The following is a 24722-nucleotide window of genomic DNA, read 5'->3' on the forward strand; positions in this document are numbered from 1 at the left end:
TCCTGTTGACACATGTTTTAAAAGACTTTTCCTTTTTTAACAGATTTCATTGGTTCTTTATTTCAATAAGTTTTAACAAACAATATACATCTTATATATCTCTTCCTCAGAAAGCTTATTAAAAGATTAGAGGCAGGGCACCTGGGTGGTTCAGTGCGTTAAAGCCTCTGCCTTCAGCTCAGGTCATGATCTCAGGGCCCTGCAATTGAGTCCCACATCCGGCTTTCTGCTTGGCAGGGAGTCTGCTTCCCCCTCTTTCTCTGCCTGCCTCTCTGCCTACTTGTGATCTCTGTCTGTCAAATAAATAAATAAAATCTTAAAAAAAAAAAGATCAGAGGCAGAACAAAGTCATAGGCAGGCTTTTCCCCCCTTACTGTATTTTAACTGGGGAAGTAATCTCAAAAAAAAAAAAAAAAAAAAAAAAGAAGAAGCACCTGGGTGGCTCACTGGGTTGAAGCCTTTGCCTTCAGCTCAGGTCATGATCCCAGGGTCCTCAGATCGAGCCCCGAATCAAGCCCTGCATTGGGCACTCTGCTCAGCAGGGAGCCTGCTTCTTTTCCTCTCTCTCTGCCTGCCTCTCTGCCTATTTGTGATCTCTGTCGGTCAAGTAAATAAATAAACAATCTAAAAAAAAAAAAGGAAATATAAAATATCTTGCAGCAATTCTGAGAACCTCTGGTTCCATGTTATAATTTCTCAGATGAAAGTTACTAACTTGCAGAGTTCATATACTGAAACTTGAAAAATCAAGTTACGCATATCAGGATGTCCTATAGTCACATGGATGGTGGCTCATTGGGTTGAAGTCTGAAAACTGTCTACAAAATACATTCTAGAGACATCCAGGGGAACCTGTCCTGTGTGGGAGTGGTAGCCAGAGACATCTGGGGAAATTGGCCTATGAGGAAGCTCATCAAAGCTACATATAGTACAGTGGATACAAGAGAAAGCCAGAGTGCCTTAGTAGACTTTCTGGCAGAAGTCTTGTCCAGGAGACTACCATGCCTAAAGCAAAGAGACATAACATTTTGATAATTTATCTTCAGAAAAATTTGGTTTGACATTTTTGTCTTTTATACTATTTATTTTCCAGATGGTTCCAACTCTCCTTTAGTCTTTAGTTCACATTTTTCTTCTTCAGTATCTGACTAGGAATAGGTACTCATAAATCCATGTAAGGAGGGATGGTGTTTACTTTTCTATGACCCCATAATATGCCAACTGCATGACCATCCCAGCCATCATTCCTACATTTCTAATGTTTCTGGGTAGAGAGGCAGTGGTCACTCTTTGAAGAGAAAATGCATGGTATTTGGAAAATTTTTTAAAAACTTGACAGTCATCTTATTTATAAGAAAGTTAATGACTTCATTTTGCAAAAGAACCTGTTTTGGCTCTTCTAGTTCAGTGTGCTTTTTGGCATGCACTCTCTTCAGATTTTCTACCTGCTGAGTCATTTCAACTGCTTTACTAATCTAGCTTTCCTGATTAATAGCTCCCAATATCTAAGTTCTCCTGGCTATTCATAACATACACTGGCTATAGAACGTTGTATTCTTCTCCAGCTTCTTAATGTTCTCCTAAGGCTGGCTGTCATCGTCACAGGGCGGTGTTAAAGACTCGAACAGGTTTACACAGATATGTCTTTCTTCAAATTTTCTTCTGCCAAGTCACAGGACCTTTTTTCAAACTACATAATTTTTTTCAAGGTAAACCAGTTGCTTTAAACCCCAACAATGATCTAAGAAATTCAGCTTTTACCTTCTTCTCATTAGAAATGTTATCACTATTTTTCTATTTTTTAAATTAACATATAATGTATTATTTGCTCTAGGGGTGCTGGTCTGTGAATCATTAGGCTTACATATTTTACAGCACTCACCATAGCACACACCCTCCCCAATGTCCATAACCCAATCAACCTACCCCTTCCTCCCCACCACCCAGCAATCCTCGGTTTATTTCATGAGATTAAGAGTCTCTTATGTTTGTCTCCCTCCCAATCCCATCTTGTTTCATTTTTCCTTCCCTAACCCCATGACCCCCACTCTTTCTTTATCCATTTTCTTTATCCACATTTTCTTTACACCACATTTTCTTTATCCATTCATCTCTTGATGGACATCTATGTTCTTTCCATAGTTTGGCTATCGTGGACATTGCTGCTATAAACATTCAGGTGCATATGCCCCTTCAGATCACTACACTTGTATATTTAGGGTAAATACCCACTAGTGGGATTGCTGGGTCATAGGGTAGCTCTATTTTCAACTTTTTTGAGGAACCTCCACTCTGTTTTCCAGAGTGGCTGCACCAGCCTGCATTCCCACCAATAGTGTAGGAGGCTTCCCCTTTCTCTGTATTCTTGCCAACATATGTCATTTCCTGACTTGTTAATTTTAACCATTCTGACTGGTGTGAGGTGGTATCTCATTGTGGTTTTGATTTGTATTTCCCTGATGCTGAGTGATGTGGAGCACTTTTTCATGTGTCTGTTGGCCATTTGGATGTCTTCTTTGCAAAAATGTCTGTTCATGTCCTCTGCCCATTTCTTGATTGGATTATTTGTTCTTTGGGTGTTGTACTGAGAAGTTCTTTATAGATTTTTGATACTAGCTGTTTACTTGATATGTCATTTGTGAATATATTCTCCTATTCTGTCAGTTGTCTTTTGGTTTTGTTGACTGTTACCTTTACTGTGCAAAAGCTTTTTATCTCCATGAAGTCCCAATAGTTCACTTTTGAACTTGCTTCCCTTGCCTTTAGTGATGTTCCTAGGAAGAAAAAGTTGGTGCAGCTGAGGTCAAAGAGGCTTCTGTCTGTGTTATCATCAAGAATTTTGATGGGTTCCTGTCTCACATTGAGATCTTTCATCCATTTTGAGTCTATTTTTGTGTGTGGTGTAAGGAAATGGTCCAGTTTCATTCTTCTGCATGTGGCTGTCCAATTTTCCCAACACCATTTGTTAAAGATACTGTCTTTTTTCCTTTTTTTTCTTTTTAAAGATTTTACTTATTTATTTGACAGAGATCACAAGTAGGCAGAGAGGCAGGCAGAGAGAGAGGGGGAGGCAGACTCCCTGCTGAGTAGAGAACCCAATGCAGAGCTTGATCCCAGGACCCTGAGATCATGACCTGAGCTGAAGGCAGAGGCTTTAACCTACTGAGTCATCCAGGCACCTCAAAACTGTTGTTGTTTTTTTTCCCCCATTGGACATTCTTTCTTGCTTTCTTGAAGATTAGTTGACCATAGAGTTGAGGGTCCATGTCTGAGCTCTCTATTCTGTTCCATTGATCTATGTGCCTATTTTTGTGACAGTACTGTACTGTCTTGATTACAGCTTTGTAATACAGCTTGAACTCTGAAATAGTGATGCTGCCAACTTTGGTTTTCTTTTTCAACATTCCTCTGGCTATTCATGGTCTTTTTTTGGCTTCATAAAAATTTTAGGATTATTTGTTCCATTTCTTTGAAAAAAGGTGATGGCATTTTGATAGGGATTGCATTAAATGTGTAGATTTCTTTCAGTAGCATAGACATTTTCACAATATTTGTTCTTCCAATCCATGAGCTTTTCCAATTCTTTGTGTCTTCCTCCATTTCTTTTATGAGTACTTTATAGTTTCTGAGTATAGATTCTGTGCCTCTTTGGTTAGGTTTATTCTTAGGTATCTTATGGTTTTGGGTACAGTTGTAAATGGGATCGACTCCTTAATTTCTTGTTCTTCTTTCTTGCTGTTGGTGTATAGAAATGCAACTGATTTCCGTGCCTTGATTTTATATCCTGACACTTTGCCGAATTCCTGTATAAGTTCTAGCAGTTTTGGAGTGGAGTCTTTTGGGTTTTCCACATAAAGTGTCATATCATCTGCAAAGAGTGAGAGTTTGACTTCTTTGCCAATTTGGATGCCTTTTATTTCTTACTGTTTTCTGATTGCTGAGGCTAGAACTTCTAGTATTATGTTGAATAGCAGTGGTGATGGTGGACATCCCTGCTGTGTTCCTGACCTTAGGGGAAAAGCTTTCAGTTTTTCCCCATTGAGAATGATATTTGCTGTGAGTTTTTCATAGATGGCTTTTATGATATTGAGGTAGGTACCCTCTATCCCTACACTGTGAAGAGTTTTGATCAAGAAAGGATACTGTACTTTGTCAAATTCTTTCTCAGCATCTACTGAGAGTATCATATGGTTCTTGTTCTTTCTTTCATTAATGTATTGATTTGATTTGCAGATTGATTGATTGCATTGATTTATTTGCAGATGTTGAACCAAACTTGAAGCCATAAAATGAGTTGGGAAGTTTTCTTTCCATTTCATTCTTCTTCTTCTCCTTCTTCTTCTTCTTCTTCTTCTCCTCCTCCTCCTCCTCCTCCTCCTCCTCCTCCTCCTTCTTCTTCTTCTTCTTCTTCTTCTTCTTTTGGAAACAGTTGCAGGAGAATAGGTATTAATTCTTCTTTAAATATTTGGTAGAATTCCCTTGAGAAGCCATCTGGCCATGGGTCCTTTTTTGAGAGATTTTTGTTGACTGCTTCAATATCTTTACTGGATGTGGGTCTGTAAAGTTTTCTATTTCTTCATGGTTCAGTTTTGGTAGTTTAAATGTCTCTAGAAATGCATCCATTTCTTCCAGTTTGCCTAATTTGCTGGTGTATAGTTGTTCATAATATATTCTTATAATTGTTTTTACTTCTTTGGTTTTGGTTTTGATCTCTTCTCTTTCACTCATGATTTTCTTAATTTGGGTCTTTTCTCTTCTCTTTTTGATGTATCTGGCCAGGGGTCTATCAGTCTTAGAAATTTTTTCAAAGAACAAGCTCCTAGTCTTGTTGATTTGTTCACCTGTTCTTTGGGTTTCTATTTTATTGATTTCTGCTCTGATCTTTATTATTTCTCTTCTCCTGCTGGGTTTGGACTTTCTTTGCTCTTCTTTCTCCAGCTCTTTCAGGGGTAGGGTTAGGTTGTGTACTTGAGACCTTTCTTGTTTCTTGAGAAAGCCTGTATTGCTATATACTTTCCTCTCAGTACTGCCTTTGTTGTGTCCCAAATATTTTGAATAGTTGTGTTTTCATTTTCATTTGTTTCCATGAATTTTTAAAATTCTTCTTTAATTTCCTGGTTGACCCATTCATTCTTTAGTAAGATGCTCTTTAGCTTCCATGTATATGGGTTCTTTCCAATATTCCTCTTGTGACTGAGTTCTAACTTCAAAGAATTGTGGTCTGAAAATATGCAGGGAATGATCCCAATCTTTTGGTACCAGTTGAGACCTGATTTGTGATCCAGGATGTGATCTATTCTGGGGAATATTCCATGTGCACTGGAGAAGAATGTGTATTCTGTTGCTTTGGGATAAAATATTCTAAATATATCTGTGATGTCCATCTGGTCTAGTATATCATTTAAAGCCTTTATTTCCTTGTTGATCTTTTGCTTTATTTCAGTGAAAGGCTGTTAAAGTCCCCTACTACTATTGTATTATTGTCAATGCATTTCTTTGATTTTGTTATTAATTGGTTTATATAATTGGCTGCTCCCATGTTAGGAGCATAGATATCTAAAATTGTTAGATCTTCTTGTTGGATAGACCCTTTAATTATGATATAGTGTCCTTCCTCATCTCTTATTATAGTTTTTGGCTTAAAATCTAATTTATCTGATATAAGGATTGCCACCCCAGCTTTCTTTTGATGTCTATTAGTGTGGTAAATTGTTTTCCACCACTTCACTTTAAATCTGGAGGTGTCTTTGGGACTAAGATGAGTTTCTTATAGATAGCATATTGATGGTTCTTGTTTTTTTGTTTTTGTTTTTGTTTTTTCCTTTCTGATATCCTGTGTCTTTTGGTTGGGGCATTTAGCCCATTTACATTCAGGGTAACTATTGAAAGATATGAACTTGGTGTCATTGTATTGCCTGTAAGGTGACTATTACTGTATATTGTCTCTGTTCCTTTAAGGTTTGTTACTTTTAGGCTCTTTCTATGCTTAGAGAACCCCTTTCAATATTTCCTGTAGAGATGGTTTGGTGTTTGCAAATTCTTTTAATTTTTGTTTGTCCTGGAAGTTTTTGTTTGTTTTTTTGTTTGTTTACTTGTTTTTTTAAATCTCTCCTTCTATTTTCAGTGACAGCCTAGCTGGAAATAGTATTCTTGGCTGCATATTTTTCTCATTTAGTTCTCTGAATACATAATGCCAGTCCTTTCTGGCCTGCTAGGTCTGTGGATAAGTCTGTTGCCAATCTAATATTCATACCATTGGATATTATAGACCTCTTGTCCAGAGCTGCTTTCAGGATTTTCTCTTTGTCACTAAGACTCATAAGTTTTACTATTAGATGGTGGGGTGTGGACCTATTTTTATTGATTTTGAGGGGTGTTCTCTGTGCCTCCTGGATTTTTTATGCTTGTTCCCTTTGCCATATTAGGGAAATTCTCTACTATAATTTGCTTCAATGTACCTTCTGCCCCTCTCTCTTTCTTCTTCTTCTGGGATCCCAAGTATTCTAATATTGTTACATCTTAGGTGTCACTTATCTCTCGAATTCTCCCCTCATGGTTCCATAGTTGTTTGTCTCTCTTTTTCTCAGGTTATTTGTTCTCCATCATTTGGTCTTCCATATCACTAATTATCTCTTCTGCCTCATTTATCCTAGCAATGAGAGCCTCCATTTTTTATTGCACCTCATTAAAAGCTTTTTAAAATTTCAACTTAGTTAGATTTTAGTTCTTTTATTTCTCCAGAAAGGCATTTTGTTTCTCCAAAAAGGAATTCTCTAATATCTTCTATGCTTTTTTCAAACCCAGCTAGCAACTTGATAATCATCATTCTGAACTCTCATTCTGACATATTACTGATGTCCTTATTGATTAGGTCCCTAGTCGTTGGTACTGCCTCTTGTTCTTTTTTTTGTGGTGAGTTTTTCCACCTTGTCATTTTATCCAGATAAGAATAGATGAATGAGAGAACAAAATACTAAAATGGTGGCAAAGACCCCAGAAAAAAATATACTAACCAAATCAGAAGAGACCCAAAACCAGGGGTCATATATATATATATATATATATATATATATGCATGTATACACACACACACACACACATATTAGACTGGGGAATAGAACAGAGCCACATACTTGATTTTGGTTGTATTCTGGTCTCTTAGAAAAAAATACCTCCCTAAATTTTAAAGAAAGAAAAACTTATACAGATACAAAAATAAGGGTAAACACAATGAAGTGATGGAATATGACTCTAAAGATGAAAAATAAAAAGATTCTAAAAAAGGAATTGATAAGATAGGAAGTTGGCTAAAAACAGAAAAAAGAAGAAAGAATGTGATCAGGCTGAAGAGTAGAACAAAGCCACATGCTAGATTTAAGTTATGTTTTGCTCTATTAAAAGAAACTGTATCCCCAAATTTTCTTTAAAGACTTTTATTTATTTATTTGACAGACAGAGATCACAAGTAGGCAGAGAGGTAGGCAGAGAGAGATGAAGGGAAGCAGGTTCCCTGCTGAGCAGAGAGCCCAATGCGGGCTCGATCCCAGGACTCTGGGATCATAACCTGAGCCAAAGTCAGAAGCTTTAACCCACTGAGCCACCCAGGTGCCCATGTATCCCAAAATTTTAAAGAAAAAAAACCCTTATCTGTATACAAAAAATAAGGTCAAATACAATAAAGGGATGAAATATGACTATAATGGTGAAAATTTTAAAAGATTTTTTTAAAAAGTATTGGTAAAATAGTTTTAAAATGTTAAAATAGGAAAGAGAAAAATAAAACAAAAATAGAATAAGAAAAAAAAAAACCTTAAAAAATTTAACTTTAAAAGACTAAAGAATCATGGGGAAAAAAGCCATGAATTTTATGTGTTGCTTTCCCCTAGCTCTTGAGTTCCACAGTTCTCATTGATTAGTGAACTTGGTTCTTGGGTGGATGTTCTTGCTGCTCTTCTGTGGGAGGGTCCTCTTGCAGTGATTCTCAAATGTCTTTGCCCAAGGCAGAAATGCACTGCCCTTGCCAGGGGCCAGTAATTGGCTTGGGTTCACTCTTGGTAATTTTTGTTTACTGAATGATTTCTGTACAGCTTTGGAGGATGGTAATGAAAATGGTGACCTCCCAATATCCGGCCCTATAGGAGCCATACACTCAGGGCCCCACTCCTCAATGTGCCCTCAGAGAAAAGAAGTCAATCCCTCCCATCTCCCTGGTCTCCGGCTATACTCTGAACTCACACAGCCTCTGACTGAGCATTTCTATCTCTGGTGTATGACCCCACATGGAATCTTCAAACCCAGCAGATTCCTGCAGTGTGCTGTCACACTGTTCCTCCCAGAGGAGGAGTGGGGGGGCGTCTCTCCGTATCCACCACTTGTAGGGTCCCTGCTTGAAGAACAGTGGCCCAATGTGACTTGGATCATGGTTTAAGGTAATTCCAAATTGGTAAGGTAATCCCAATTAATCCCACTCCTTGGCTCCTTCTCTGTAGTTGGCTTCCCTGCTCCAATACCTGGGAGCTCTGCTACAGTCAGACACCCCAGGTCTTTCTGTGTCCCTGTGGGTCCTGAGATCACACTGTCCCCACAATGCCCCCCCCCCCACCCTCCCCATTCAACCTCTGGAGTGACATCCCTCAGTGGAACAGATTCTAAAAGTTCCGATTTTGTGCTACACTGCTTTCTCACTTGCCAGGAGCCACCCCTCCGCTGACAGGCTACCTTCCTGTTGCTTCAGATTCACCTCTCTGCATGTCCTATCTTCTGGAAAGTGGCTAATGTTTTTTTTTTCTCCTAGAACTGCTGCTCTTCTTCTTTTCTATCTCCCGTTGAGTTTGTAGGTGTTCAGAATGGTTTGATAACTATGTAGCTGAACTCCTGGGACCTAATGATATTTCAGTCTCCTACTCCTCCACCATCTTGCTTCCTCTGAGCCACCATAAGGGATTCTTAATCATCAACTTTTCCTATTTTTAAAATATGTTTAAAATGGTCACATAATTTCACGTTAAAATGAATTATTAGGTCTTAATTTATAATTTAAAATGTAAACGCTTACAGTGTAAAATAACAACATAAAACTGAATAGTCAATTAAAAGGAAATAACAGAAATTTGGCATTATAATTAAGGGGTAGTAAACATGTTTCAGAACTCTATATATGTTTAGACATGTTTTAGACTCTATATATCTAATAGTTTAAAGTATATAAGGTATGATTTGTAAGACCTCAGGTCTGGGAGGCTTTTTACCCTTTAATCCTACTGTGGATTTTTTAGTTGAAAATCATTTGAAATATCCTTATAAGAGATGAGACAATGTGTGATGAAACAGTCCACTAATGGAAATCTCATTGTTTCATGAGAAACCCACTCAATCTTGATACAGTTCAGATATAAAAACATTTCTTCTTTTGAGATGGAATCTGCTCTCTCCTGGTTACTACTCATTGTCCTCTGTTCAATTCTGTAAGACCCTACAAACCAGATCATCTCCCTTTGTCACATTCCAACCATCAGAGGTCTGGTGACAAAATGTTCATCCCTCTTTAAACTAATCATCTCCATTCTTTTTATTAGTCTTCATATAGCATTATTTCATGTCACCTTAACCTCCAGGATGTGCTCTCTTATAAAATTCTAGTTTCTCTATATCCCTCTTAAATGTGTGTATCCACAAGCATTTTGAAATTTGACAGTGTATATACTTCTCCTCATATGATGTCATACTGATGCAGTATAATTAGTAGAAAGACTCCTCATTAGTGTATATAGGATAATTTTTTATCATTTCTCCATTGATGTCTCTCTTCCCTGGTGGACTCTTAGATCTTTGGGGTAAGGGAATAGATCTGTCTTGATCATCATTGTATTTTCCATGCTTAGCATAATGCCTGTCTGATGCAGTGTTTTGTAAGTATCCATTAATTGAATGAATGGATGGCTGGGCACATGTTAAGGTCTGTGGCATCATTTTTACTTTAATTCAATAATAAATTATTTACCTATAGTTTCAACAGAGCTCTGATACAAACTGGTTTATGATAGTATCTCATAACTATTTTCTTCAAGACCTATAAAATCTTTCTAGCATGACTTTTTACAAAGGAGAAACATTATACATCAAGAGGACATATCATAGAGGATAAGGTGATTCTGTAATTTCAACCTGTGGAGTATCCAAGTTAATGATGTCTATTTTTTTCCTGTGAATTCTTTTATTGAGATCACATTTTAGAAAGTGGTGAGGTGTTAGGCAATTATTGATCTGAATAGGCTTGATAATAACATGCCTTCAACATTTTAATCAATATTATGAATCAAGAGATTTATGACAGACTGATTAATATGCAAATAGAATGGATTTGGAAAATACTGTGAATACTCTGGAATCTCGATCCAAATTGATCTCAGCAGATTGGAATCATGATGCAGTTTCCTTATTTTTCACCAAAGGCACAGAAAAGATATAAGAATAAACCATAAATGACAGCCAGACATGGAAATAAGAGTTTGTGGCAGACCAGAAGTCATGAGGCAAGTAAAAGAAGGGAGCAGATAGGACACTGCATTAGGCAGCTTGGTCTTCAGCAGTAAGCTCTGTGAGCTACTGCAGAAGGTATTGCAGTACCTATCTGGGAGAACCTCATTCCATAAAGCAGCACAGGATCAAACAACTGAAAAAGATATATAAAAGCCTACAAAGGAGAAAGAAATGCTATGTTAGGCTCCATTAATAGAATAGGGAGGTGGTACTTCAGTTTTCTGTTGTTTGGAGTTTTATGTTCCATACCAGGTGCCATTATTTTAAAAGGGGCACGTGCACCCAAATGTTTATAGCAGCAATGTCTACAATAGCCAAACTATGGAAATAACCTAGATGTCCATCAACAGATGAATGGATCAAGAAGAAGTGGTATATATACACAATGGAATACTATGCAGCCATCAAAAGAAATGAAATCTTGCCATTTGCGACAACATGGATGGAACTAGAGCGTATCATGCTTAGCGAAATAAGTCAAGCAGAGAAAGACAACTATCATATGATCTCCCTGATATGAGGAAGTGGTGATGCAACATGGGGGCTTAAGGGGGTAGGAGAAGAATCAATGAAACAAGATGGGATTGGGAGGGAGACAAACCATAAGTGACTCTTAATCTCACAAAACAAACTGAGGGTTGCTGGGGGGAGGGGGATTGGGAGAAGGGGGTGGGGTTATGGACATTGGGGAGGGTATGTGCTTTGGTGAGTGCTGTGAAGTGTGTAAACCTGGTGATTCACAGACCTGTACCCCTGGGGATAAAAATATATGTTTATAAAAAATAAAAAATTTAAAAAAAAGTTAAACTTTAGATTTTTATTAAAGAAATTTCAGACATTATGGAGTCAGATGGGGCTAGTGGGAGCATGGGGTATATTATGGAAACTATGGTTGTTTAAGGCTTCTACATTCATATCAAGAGATGGAAGCAATACCAAGCCTTAAGGATGCCACACAGCAGACTCCTACCTTAAAAATCTCTATCACTCCTGAGCTTTTTCCGTTTACGTTTCCTGATATATGTAACAGTTTCCCTTAAAAGCATGTAGGGATCACCTACCACTTGCTACCACATCTACCATTTGATCATCTACCACTAGCTCCATTTCTCTTTTGGAAATCTCACCCTGAAAAATCGATCTCATTACTTCCAAATGATTGACAGAGGCCTTTCAGATCAGTGAGGTCAGAGTAAATAGTGATTTAGGGTTTAAGTCTTAAAGTCAGAGAAACCTAGGCTTGAATCCTAACCCCTACACTGATTAAGACAACCTAGGACAAGTTACTTAACCTCCATGATTCCCAGATTCTTTACCTATAAAAAGGAGATAATGATGCTCAGCCTACAAGGGATGAGACATTAATTGCCTGTGTTAGAGTAGGCAGCAAATAAATGATGGCTAATATTTTGATGGTTGCCTAACTTACTAAACTGATGCTCTGTTTGCTCCCTCTCTTCCATTACTAAAGCCAAGGCATTAAAAGTCATAGTAATAATGACTATAACAGTTTCTTATCCTTATTTTCATAGCAAATCTGAAAATTAAAATTTGGATATTCTAAATATAATTCACATTTACCCCCACTGCCCCACCAGAAAGATATACCTTACCATTTTTCCATTTCAATCCTTCTATTCTCTTTTCTTATTTAAACTTTTTTCCCCCCACAATGAATGCCATAAAAAAATCTAACTCTGATATAGAGGTGGAAAAGGTAATTTTAGGGGATGATTTAAGTTGGAAACACATTTGTTTATAGCACTCACATTATCCCAGGGCATCCTGGACAGAATGAGTGCTGCCTCAGGCTACTAGCTTCTCAGGTACTCATTAATCCTGAAGAAAGCTTCAGGTTGAGGCCATTACCACTTAATTACAGTTTGTGATTACTGGCACATTCTTTAGTGACCTTATTCTATGTGCTGGCCTGTCTGTTCACTAGAGAATCCATGCAGCTGGAAATTTTGGCTGACTAGAAAGTATAAATGGGGATTTGGGGGGGGGGGCTTGAATTGAAACCATTCTTGCTGAAATGTCAACATGTTTTTCTCCCATCTGGATATGGTTAATCACAGTGCTTGCTTTGATATACTTTTTTCATAAACTGTGCTTTTGATGTGTACCTGAACTTATCAAAATGTTATTTTAAAGCAGTGGTTTGAGCAGAAGTGCTTGTCTATCATTATTTACTCTTTGTGGGCATAACAGGGGAGGTTTCTTATGAACACTTCAGCATATTGGAGCTTGCAATGTAGGAACCATGTCAGGGACATTTCTTCCTATGTAGAAACTGGAAGGAATTTTAATTCCATGATTCCTCTAAGAATAATGTGCTCTAAAATCATAAGGAAAGGGGCCTAATCTAGTAGCAAAGAGTACTTGGCTAGGAACAGAAAATCTGGCTGGCTTCTATGTTTAATGCTTAATTATAACTGATTTTTGGACAAAACAGTTGCACTTATTTACACATTATTCATGTCATAAATAAGTAGTATTTTCTTTGTGCCATACACTGGGGAAGGTATTGTAGATACTGAAGTCTGTGGGGACATGGGATGGTATTTTCTCTATCATACCTTCCCTAGTGTGCAATAATATATAAACAATGAGTGTGGCTGCGTTCCAATAAAATTGTATTTATAAACCATAAAATTTGATTTTCATATGATTTTTTGGTATTTCATGAAATATCACTTTTCTTTTGAGTTAAGACTATTTAAAAATGTAAAAACTATTCTTAAGTCATGGGCCATTCAAACAGAAGTATGGATTTGACCTATGGGTTATAGTTTACTAAATACTGATTTACAAGACAAAATAATAGCATTATTATTGGTGGCAGTAGATTTTCTGGATTTTATGGGAGCACCTGGAACTCTTGGGTGTCTGAGTCTTTCCCAAGGATGAGTTATGTGATAGGACCAAAAGGATGAGGAAGAATGAGTCAGATGAGACCAGAGAGAAGAGTATATGCAAAGTCCCAGAGGCAAGAGAATAAATAAAGTAAATGAATAACTGAAATACAGTATATAAGAAATAAATACAAAATATAAGAAATAGTGACAAATGTGCAATCTGCTTAAGTGAGCAGGGGCCATATTTTGAATGGTTTATATTACCATATAAAGGATTTTGGAGCAACAGAAAGGTTTTGGGAAGCTTTTAGTAAGCAAGTATAAATTAAATTTGAGGCTTAAAATATCTCTGTTGATATACTTGCAGGATAGAGTAGACATGGCTGTGCCTCAATATGACTTTACAAATCTAAGTGGGAGATCAGATTTAGTCTGTGGGCTATCTTTTGCTAAACCCTTCTATAGAGTCAGACAGCCTGATTGAAACCTTGTCCCCTAATTAACTATTTTTTGGCAAATTACTAAGGGGTTTTTTAATTGTTATTTTTTACTATTATATTCTGTTCAGCCCTTCCTTTCCTTCAAGAAGTCCTTTAGAAATCCATAAATTTAAATGAAGAATAGAAAAACTTTCATTTACTATGTTGAAAGAAAGCAGTAACTGGGAAAATGTTTGTTGTTTATTTATTTATTTATTTATTTTTAAGATTTTATTTATTTATTTGACAGACAGAGATCACAACTAGGCAAAGAGGCAAGCAGAGAGAGGGGGGAAGCAGGCTCTTTGCTGAGCAGAGAGCCCCATGTGGGGCTTGATTCCAGGACCCTGAGATCATGACCTGAGCCACCCAGGTGCCCCGACATATCTGACATTCTGAAAAATTTGTGTGAGTGTGTGATTATATTTCTTTAAAAAAAAAAGAAAGAACTCAAGGGAGGTTTTCTTTCTTTTTTTTTTTTTTTAAGATTTTATTTATTTGTTTGACACACACACAGAGAAATCACAAGTAGGCAGAGAGGCAGGCAGAGAGAGGGGGGGAAGCAGGCTCTGCTTAGCAGAGAGCCTGATGTGGGACTCGATCACAGTACCCTGGGATCATGACCTGAGCCGAAGGCAGAGGCTTAACCCACTGAGCCACCCAGGCACCCCTCAAGGGATCTTTGCAAAGCACATCAGTATATGTAATGTGTAGTGGAAAGACCCCAACTGAAGGTCAATATGACCAGTGTTCTAGTCCTATATCTGCAATTAACCAGAGCTATTTGACTTTGAACAGGTGTTATGATGTCATATGAAAAGAGAAAAAAGAGAATATCACTGTTTTCCAGCCCCATAATTGATCCCTACTTTTGTCACTTTATCACCCCTGAGGAAACCGAGATTTAATTAAGGCAGTTTTCTCCAACATTAGTCAATGTGTGTACTTATAATACTATATTAATATAAAACAATAATAAAACATAAAAACAATAATTATTCTTAATCACTCAAAAAGTTTATAATAGGGGCATGTGGGTGGCTCAATGGGTTAAAGCCTCTGCCTTCAGCTCAGGTCATGATCCCAGGGTCCTGGGATGAAGCACTGCATTGGGCTCTCTGCTCGGCAGGGAGCCTTCTTCCCCCTCTCTCTCTGCCTGCCTCTCTGACTACTTGTGATCTCTGTCTGTCAAATAAATAAATAAAATCTTTAAAAAAACAAGTTTATAATAAATCATATATGGACTTAAAGACTCAGATGAAAATTCCTCCAAAATTGATCTGTAGATTGTAATCCCAATCAAAATTCTATCAATTAAGTTCTGCTTCTGAAAGCTACAAAATAATGTTGCTCCCATCCTAACAATAACAGAAAGCCAGATACTTACAAAATTACCATTTACCTTAAAGCCATCAGAGTGCTAAGGTCACAAGACAATCAAGAAAACTGAATTCTCTAAAGAGACAGATTCCTTGACAGGAAGAGGGCAGACACAAACCTTTGCCAAAGTGCAGGAAAAATATGTGGCTACCATAGGAGCATATAAGAAAAAAAAAAATCAGTTAATATTGTAATTACTTCTTAAAAGCCAAAAGTAGATAAAGATTTCAGTTTAGAAAAACAGAAAACCCCAGGCACAGGGGAGTTCAGCCTCACTCAGACTCTTCTCCATGAGTGTTATCAAGTGTTCACAGAGAGTGGGTGCAGAGCAAGATGGTCCTTCCCCACTCCAGACCTATGATGGGATGGATGTACAGGAAGTTACTGGATGCCAATGGCTGACAGGCAAAAAACAAAACAAAACAAAAAACTAAAACAAAAAAAACTATACTTACTTCACTAGATCCTTCTATCTGAAACAAAAGTCTTAAGCCTCAAGGGCCGTCAATTCAAGAAGATACAACAATCTTAAGTGTTTATATATGGAGTTACATTTTAAAAATTGATAGAAGTCTCAAAATAATAACAGAAAAATCTACAAAAATAGCCAAAGATGTCAACATTCCTCTGTCAATAATGAACGGAAAAACAGAAAATCAGAAAAACCTATAACAATTATCCAAAATCTATAGTAAGACTAGAGAACACCTGAGAAGTATCATCAACTGCCTAATGTAACTGACACTTAGAGAATAACCCATTTAATAACATCACAACACACATTCCTTGCAAGTCCATGCACAACACTTACTGATGTAGAACATATTCTCAATAATGAGCCTATGCTAGAAGTAAGTAATAAAAATATATAAAAATTCTTGTATGTTTGAAAATTAAACCATATATTTTGAAATAACTTGTATCAAAGGGGAAATTGTGAGAGTCATTTGAAAATAGTTTTAATTTAATGAAAAAGCACAGCATATTAAACTTTATAGTATACAGTTAATGCATCACTTATAGAGAAATCTATAGTGATCTATATACTATATATGTATCAATCTATATATTGATAGAAATATGAGAAAAGAAAAGAAATATGAGAAATATGAGAAGAGAGAAATATCTGAACTGAAAAAATCTAATTTATCAATTTATCTAATTTATCTAGATATCAATTTATCTAATTAATCTATCAATTTAAGATAGCAGCAAAACAAAAGCAAACTAAATCCAAAGCAAATATAAAGATATATGTAATAAACTTACAAGTTTAATTCAAAACAAGAAAATAGAGAAAATAAGTGAAACCAATTGCTGGTTCTTTGAAAATAACAAATTGATAAACTTCTAGATACAGATGACAAATATCAGGAAAGAAAGGAAATCAGTATATATTATACAGACCTTGAGGATATTAAAAAGTAAATATTATTAACACATTTATTTCAGTCAATTTGATGACATTAAATGAACAAATTTCTAGAAGGTCACAATCTACCAAAGTTAATTCAAGACTCAAATAACTTAAATCGTCTACTTAAGATAACCTGAACACAAAATAAATTCTAAATGAGATGGCATCACTGATAAATTAACCAAATGTTTATATGCTACAAAAATTTCTCCAGGTAATTGAAAAAGGAGGAATCCTTCCACATTTATGAGACCAGTATTACCCAGAGACATTACAAAAAAAACTACAATCTTCAATATTCTTCATGAGCACAAATGCAAAAATCCTTGAAAATAAATATCATATTTTTGTGAGCAGAAAATATCCTCATAGGGTATTTTGGTGGCTGGAAGAATTTTCCAATGTCTATCAACTCAAAACTCCCCAAGTGTCAGAAAAGAGCTCAGACTTCAACTTCAAATTCTATTGGCTAATCTTGTCTCTAATCTTATTTCCCCAAACAGATTGTAAATATTTTGTAAACACTATGAAATTGGAGATCATATCTTCTACTTAAGTTTTTTCCACTAGTATAGCAATTAGGTATTTAATTAATATTTGTTCAGTAGTTTGATGGACACGAATGTAGAACTCAATTGTATCTGTCTAACAGATAAATTGATAGCACACTGAGATTTTGATAATGATCTCAGTCTGACAGTTATCTTGGGAAGCTTCTCTCTCTCAATACATAAGCAAACTTTTACTTTAATACATACACAAAATTGTAGAAATAAAATGTAGCAGAATGAATTTCACAAAGTAAACCTTTGTGACCAGCACCCATCTTACAAACAGAACACCACCCAGATCCCAAAAGTCCTCTTTTGTCCCTTGATGATTGCTAGACCTCTAAGAGTAAGAACTCTCCTGACTTTTAACACCTTAGCCTAATTTTGTCTGCTTAGGAACTTTCATCAATAAAACTGTAACATATGCAGTCTTCTGAGTCTAACTTCTTTTGCTCTCCATCAGATTTATGTGCATTGTTATATATACAGATTGTTCGTTCTCACTGCTGAATAGTATTTATTACATAAATAGTCTGCTGTTGTTAGATGATTGAGTTGCTTCCAGTTTGGAGATGTTATGAACAGCATCATTATAAACATTCCTTCACATGTCTTTTGGGGCATATATTTCTATATTTCTACAGAGTTTACACTAAGTAGTAAAATAGCTGGAGCAAGGATATGCATATGCTCTGCCGAACATTTTTCCAGTTTATAGTTCTACCAGCAGTGAATGAGAATTCCAGTTGTTCTACATTTTCCTCAACACTTGAGATTGTTATATTTTTAAATTTTAACATTTTGGTATGTGTTGTGGTAATTGCTTTGTGTTTTAAATTCTCACTATCCTGATGATTAATGAAGGGGGGCACCTTTCTTCATTATTATTGGCCAAATGGTATGTTCTTTTGTGAAGCACCTGTTCATATCATTTGCTCATTTGTTTTCCATTGGATCATATTATGCATTCTTATTGATTTGTAGAAGTTCTTTGTATATTCTAGTTATACATCTTTGTTGAGTATATTGCAAATATTTTCTCTCACTTTGTGGGTTGCCTTTTCTTAATGGTGTCTATTTACAAGACTGCTAAAGTATTTCTCAGTCTTTTAAACTTTCTGTTTAGGTTTTGGTTTCCTGCTTGCTACTGTTTCAGAACTTGGTAACTGTTGTGAGACAAAACCAGTAATATGTCTGAGGCTCCCCATATACCTATTAAAAGCTTAGTTTTTTTCCTTTCTGCATCTTCTAGTAGCATCCCTTTCTGGCTTCAAAACTTAGATTCTCATCCTTATGCCCATTCACAAAATTAACAATTGCCCTAGGGCTTTTGTTAAGAAACTGCAGAAGTCTGTTTATTTCTGCTACATTCTTTCTCTCTGGAGTATGGCCCTTCCAATTCTCTTTGCCACTGCCACAGTCTACTGACTTCAAGCTGATGATTAACATATTTTATCTTGGTTTTCCTTTCTGTTCTCAGTGGAAGCATTGGTCTGCCAAAATCTCCTTCCCATTTATTTTTAAGCAGAAATCTACCACAATATATTTTGGATTGATAGATACTGATATCAAAATACTTGGCTGATCAAGAAACATCAGTTAAGGGACGCCTAGGTGGCTCAGTTGGTTGGACGACTGCCTTCAGCTCAGGTCATGATCCTGGAGTCCTGGGATCGAGTCCCGCATCGGGCTCTCAGCTCCACGGGGAGTCTGCTTTTCTCTCTGACCTTCTCCTCATTCATGCTCTGTCTCACTTTCTCTCTCTCAAATAAATAAATAAATATTAAAAAAAAAGAGTTAAGAAATAAAATGGGCTTGCAAGCATTACTATGCTTGGTGCTGATACATTTTTGGGTAAGTAGCATCAGGAGACCCAAGAGGAAGATATCTTGATAATTGAATGAGACCTGACTTTCATTTGCTTTTGGGAATTGAACCTTTCTTAGAAGCACTGGAAAACTAGAGTGGAGCTGATTGTCCTCATAATATGGGAGAAGTGAAATAGAAACAGTTTTGAGGGTGTTTAAACACATTAGTAATGATTTTTCTCTTGCATGACTAGTTTTGTTGCCAATTCAAGTAATGTAACTAAATCATGGCTTTAGGACTTTTCTCAGAAAACCATGAAAAAGAAACTGAAAAATTACTTGGCAAATCACACGCAGAAAATTGTGATTTGTCTGAAATGAATTTCTGACCTAGATTACCAGCCTGATTCCCGTTTTTCTGCCAAGCGAGGAACTTGAACCTACGATGTCGTAGTTCTCTCTGGCTAAGGCAAACTTTTATTAACAAATCCATGGCTGATGCCTGTAAATAACAACATGAACAATCTCAGTGCCTTTTACTATATCGTTACTCTTATTGGTACTTTAACTTTTAATTAGGCTTCAGCACTGTTTGTGTACACAGTTGCTTTTTTATGTAACTACCTGCCTTAACACAAAGGTGATGCATTAATAATATTTTAATAATAGTTAAGTCCTCCTAGAGAATACTTTTGGCTTTATTTTAGAGTTGAGAAATTTCCTGAAGATGACCTGAAATAGTGTTTGTTTGTTTGTATATATTTTTTAAGGAAAATTCACATCCAAGAATCACTCAGTAAGATCTGGTACAAATAATGTTACACAAATAATAATAGCTAAAGATATAAGCAGAGATGTCTTCTCTGCTCCTAATTTTAAAAATAATATTGGCTTTTTCTAATTATTAAGATAATATTTTTCTGTGCAATACTTTAAAGAAACCATTCTTTATCATTTCACCCAGAGAAGTATCAGTTTGTTTAAAACCTTATATTTTTATAGGATATACTCCCCCACATATACATGTTTATGTATATATATGTTTAAACTGTTTTATAAACAGACTTTCTTTCATTTAACTATATATTTTGGAAAATTTCCCTTTTCATTATAATTTGTATAAAATGTGATTTTAACAGGTGTGTAATATAGCAAGTGTATATGGTAACACAATATTGATGAATATATAAGTTGTTTGAAACTCGTCACCATGTTCTAAGAACATTCTTGTATATGAATCTTTTTATACACATCTCACCATTCTATTAGAATAATTTCTTATAAAAGGAAATAAGAGATTAAAAATTCACAACTTTAAGGTTCTTGAATCATGATATCAAACTACTTTTCAGAATGGTACTAAGTGTATGAAATCATCCATTTCACTGAGCATTTACCAGTACTGAAAATTGTGCATTTATGTTACAGTTATTATAAAATTACATATGTATACTGTGACATTAGGGATGATTTTTATTGTTTCAACAAGTACCTAGGCAAACTTCATCTGAATTTTACTTATTTATTTATATTAAAGATTTATCTATCTATGAGAGAGAGGGAGCATAAAAGAAGAAAGGGGCAGAAGGAGAAGGGAGAGAAAGAGAGAATCTCAACCAGACTCCCTTCTGAGTGTGGGGCCTGATGCAGGACTCCATCCTAGGACCCGAGATCATCACCTGAGCTGAAATCAAGAGTCAGATACTTAACCGACTAAGCCACCCAGGCATCCCTCAAGTCTGAATTTTAAAGCGACAGCTACATGACACCCACAGAATTGGAATAAGACAGAAGCAGAACTCAGTTCCTCAATCTCATTGGTAAAAAAATCTCCATTGGTCCTTAGCAAAGAGTTACACAATCTTAGAACCAACTTAATATTCTTTGTCTAGTTCTATGTGTTATAAACTATGGCTCGTTCTCATATTGCAAGTTTTAGTTCTTTGTAGTGAACTGTACTATTTGTACAAGGTATTACGTCAAAGAATCCTTTTAGTATGGTTCTGTGTAGATATCTAGATTAGGAGAACATTATTCTGTAGTCTGAGTAGAAAAATGAAAGCAGAATTCTCTCCTAATAGAGCTGCACGTTTCCCCAGCAGTTAGAAAATTCTGTGTGATGAGCTTAAGAAAATGTACCTCTTTCAAAAGAAATGTACCTCTTTCAAAAGAAATGATGACCTTTCTCTGACCTTTATTATTTATTTAACATTTATGGAGCAAGTCTTTCACATTGCTCAGAGAAGAATAAGGTGAAAAAGCATATGGAGTTTATTCTGATTTTATGAGAGCTTTCTTTTATTTGATCCCATAAGGGTTTTTGAGGTGAAATTGATGAAGTAGTGAGGTATGAGGCACAGATCTTCATCACTGAATATCACAAATCACTTAAAACTATATTGGGAATCCACTGAGTTCTCCTCTTAAATGAGAATATGGTGTTTTTGAAGACAGTAGAGAATGGAAATTTTTTCTAGATTTAGAATTACAACATCACCATCAAAAAGTTCAAGCATACCTAAGATAATATTAGAGATAATGGAAAAGCAGGGATGATATTTTGGAAGTTCAGAATACGATGCCACAAATACAAATAATTATTTTCTTTTTTAGCAAAAAGCTTTTGGCTGTTCATTTCCATTTAAGAGGCTCAGACATATGGCATTACCCATTGCTTGGCAGGCATTTTCTTTTTCTTTTCTTTTTTTTTTTTTTTTAAAGATTTTATTTATTTATCAGAGAGAGAGAGGGGGAGAGAGCGAGCACAGGCAGACAGAATGGCAGGCAGAGGCAAAGGGAGAAGCAGGCTCCCTGCCGAGCAAGGAGCCCAATGTGGGACTCGATCCCAGGACGCTGGGATCATGACCTGAGCCGAAGGCAGCTGCCCAACCAACTGAGCCACCCAGGCATCCCTGGCAGGCATTTTCTTAATTGGAAAACACATGTGCCTCTCTTTTAGATTAATTAGGATACTCTGGAGAAAGCATTTTACCATCTATAGATCTTCACGTCTGTTCCTCTTTACCTGTATCAGAAGTTATATGTTAACAAACCCAGCTGCATTTGGGCGACAGCAATCACTATTTCTAGGTTGGTTAAGTATTTGAGTTGAGGATGAGGAAGGGAAAATCCCTAGAAAAGGAGATAAAACTTTTAAAGCCTTCATTGTATTCATTTAGAAGGAAAGATGCATGGCAAGGTAAAAGGTAGAATGCCTGTGTTTATAAAGGAAGCATTGGAAATAAGCAGAACTTTTCAAAGTTCTCCTTCTTTTTTTCTAGCTAGAAGTGGATTCCAAAAGACATTGTTCTCTCATAGTTGTGGCTTTAGGGTTTGGGGAAGGCTCCTCTGAGAAAGGCTTACTGCTGTCCAACAACCTCTTTCCCTCATCTCCTAGTAACCTCTGGGAAGGATGCAGAGAGGACAGTCTAGTTCTGGACTAAGGGACATCTTTGGGGATTGGTAACCCAGTCCATGCAGCATGTTTCTTAGCCTTGTTTCATTGCCCTCCAAGAGAACTGCATGTCAGGGAGAAGACATTATAAATTTTCTCTCCCAGTGTGGCCAGGAAAGTCAATCCAAGAAGTTTGTTTTGAAGAAGCTTCATGAAGTACAGGGTACAAAGGTAAAATATTAAAGGTAAACATTAAACAAAATAGGGAAGATCTGTCATATCTCTTATTCCAAAGAACTGACATTATCAACTCAAGTTTAATGTTTTTGTATTAGTCTTTTGTACTCCCAACGGCTACCAGCCCAGTGCTATAGAACTTGAAGGTCCTGATAACTCAGACTTGCATCAAAGCTCCCATTTAAAGCTCTCATAAGCATATTGCCTTATTTTTTACAGCTGTCTCCTTTTCCAATTAGGTAATGCATATTTATCTGTTGTGATACTGGTCCGGATAACTGAGGCATGGACAACAATTAGTCTGAAGAGATTGCTTAGGGAAATTGGTCATGCTGAGAGCAGCATGTAAAGGTCTATCATCCAGTCTGTCTGTCTCTGCCACGTTTCTTCTCTGAGAGTCACCAGACAGTTGTAACAGAGCACAGTCTTTCTGGTCAACTTATCTGGGTTTTACTCTTAGTTCAATCTGCTAGTATTGTGACTCTAGGCAAATATTTTCATCTCTCTGTGTTTCAGTTGCATTTTTCTGTGAAATGGGTTAATAAGAATGTCTACATATACATTGTGATAATTAAATGAGTTAATACATGAAGAGCAGGTGGAACGGTGTCTGACACATAGTAAAAGTGCTGTAAGAGTTTTCTATCATTATCAGTAGGCAGGAGTTCTTCATCAGCCCAAGGCTCACTGGTTGGAACCCCCTTGAAATTGTACACAGAATCTAATGCGGCTGCTCCTGTATAGGATTTCTTGGCAGCATGCTCATACTGTTCATCAAAGTCATCTCTGAAATTAAAATGTTTAAGGATGACTGTGCCAGACATATAGGGCTCCAAACATGAAGAGTTAGTGTCTATCATTACTAAAACTCTGTGAACCATTACTCATTTTGTTTCCTACAAATAATAATTGAATCTTCAACCAAAAATAATCATTAAGAATTTATTTACAGGGTATGTGGAAGCTATTGGTTAGGTATGCTAAGTCTGTTTTCTACAACTTCCTTTGAATTATGATTTCTTATCCACAATTATAAGCAGAGGCTAAAGAAATCAGCGGGCCAAATTAATCACAAAGAACACACCATATTGCATATCCCCCAAATCTGAGCATTTTTCTCAGCCTTTGCACTGTCCTGCATTAATGCAGGGACCCACTAGATGTCAATGTTTCCATGAGAATGAGTAAAGGCATTCTGTTGTCATCCTTAAAGCAAAGGATTAATTGATTGCTATAAAAAGTTAGATGAAATAAAATGTTCTCCTTGCTCTTCACACGAAGATAAGCTAATAACTTTGGACACAATTTCACTCCTCTGCATTCACCAAATGTCCAATTACATATCCTCTCTGCCTGGACCTTCAAAATAATATAAAATTGAATGAAGGCAATGAAAGAAGTCGCAGGAGGATTTCCACAGAGCACCATCCAGTTTAGAAACAAAGCAATTCAATACGTGTCTCCAAGATTTCCAAAGGCAATGACTTAGTAATATTCTTCCTGTATCTCCCCTATGTTCTTTTTCTTTTAGCTTTGAGACCTTTAAAAAAAAGTCTCTTTATGAGAACAATGCTTCAGCCATCTGTCTTCAAGTAAGCTTGCTTAATTGGGACAAAGATGACCCTTTTGAATCATAAATCTGTGTGGAATAGTTCTGTGTTGTTTCAATGTTCCATTTTCACCATTTGAGTACATTTTAGATGCTGTGCCTCAACCATCAGACAATCAGCAGAACCACAAAGAGCTATCTAAAGAGGCAAGAAATAAATAAAATCTTAAAAAAAAATAAAGAGGCAAGAAAACATAATGGATGGTATATAGGAAAATTCTATAACCAGAATTATCTAAATGAGTAAGGAGGATGCTGAAAGCATTAATTTAAGGAAAATACCAGCACAAAGGCTTCCTAATATCCCTGCCCTTGTGGTTTTATTCCGTACATGTCCTTTTCCCCATGAATAGGGAGCAAAGCATATGTGACTTTATAGCATTCTATCGCATGTGCACTGGGACTTCCCCAACGTCAAGTATCACCTGGGAATTCAAAATCTACCATGTA

General features: G+C 36.4%; 1 pseudogene; it reads right to left on the reverse strand.

Moving 5' to 3' along the window:
* Window positions 1-818: 818 nt before the first annotated feature.
* Window positions 819-23544, reverse strand: LOC132010516 (inositol 1,4,5-triphosphate receptor associated 2-like; annotated as a pseudogene).
* Window positions 23545-24722: the final 1178 nt, after the last annotated feature.

The sequence above is a fragment of the Mustela nigripes genome, chromosome 2 (genome assembly GCF_022355385.1).
Source record: "Mustela nigripes isolate SB6536 chromosome 2, MUSNIG.SB6536, whole genome shotgun sequence".
Lineage (NCBI taxonomy): Eukaryota > Metazoa > Chordata > Mammalia > Carnivora > Mustelidae > Mustela > Mustela nigripes.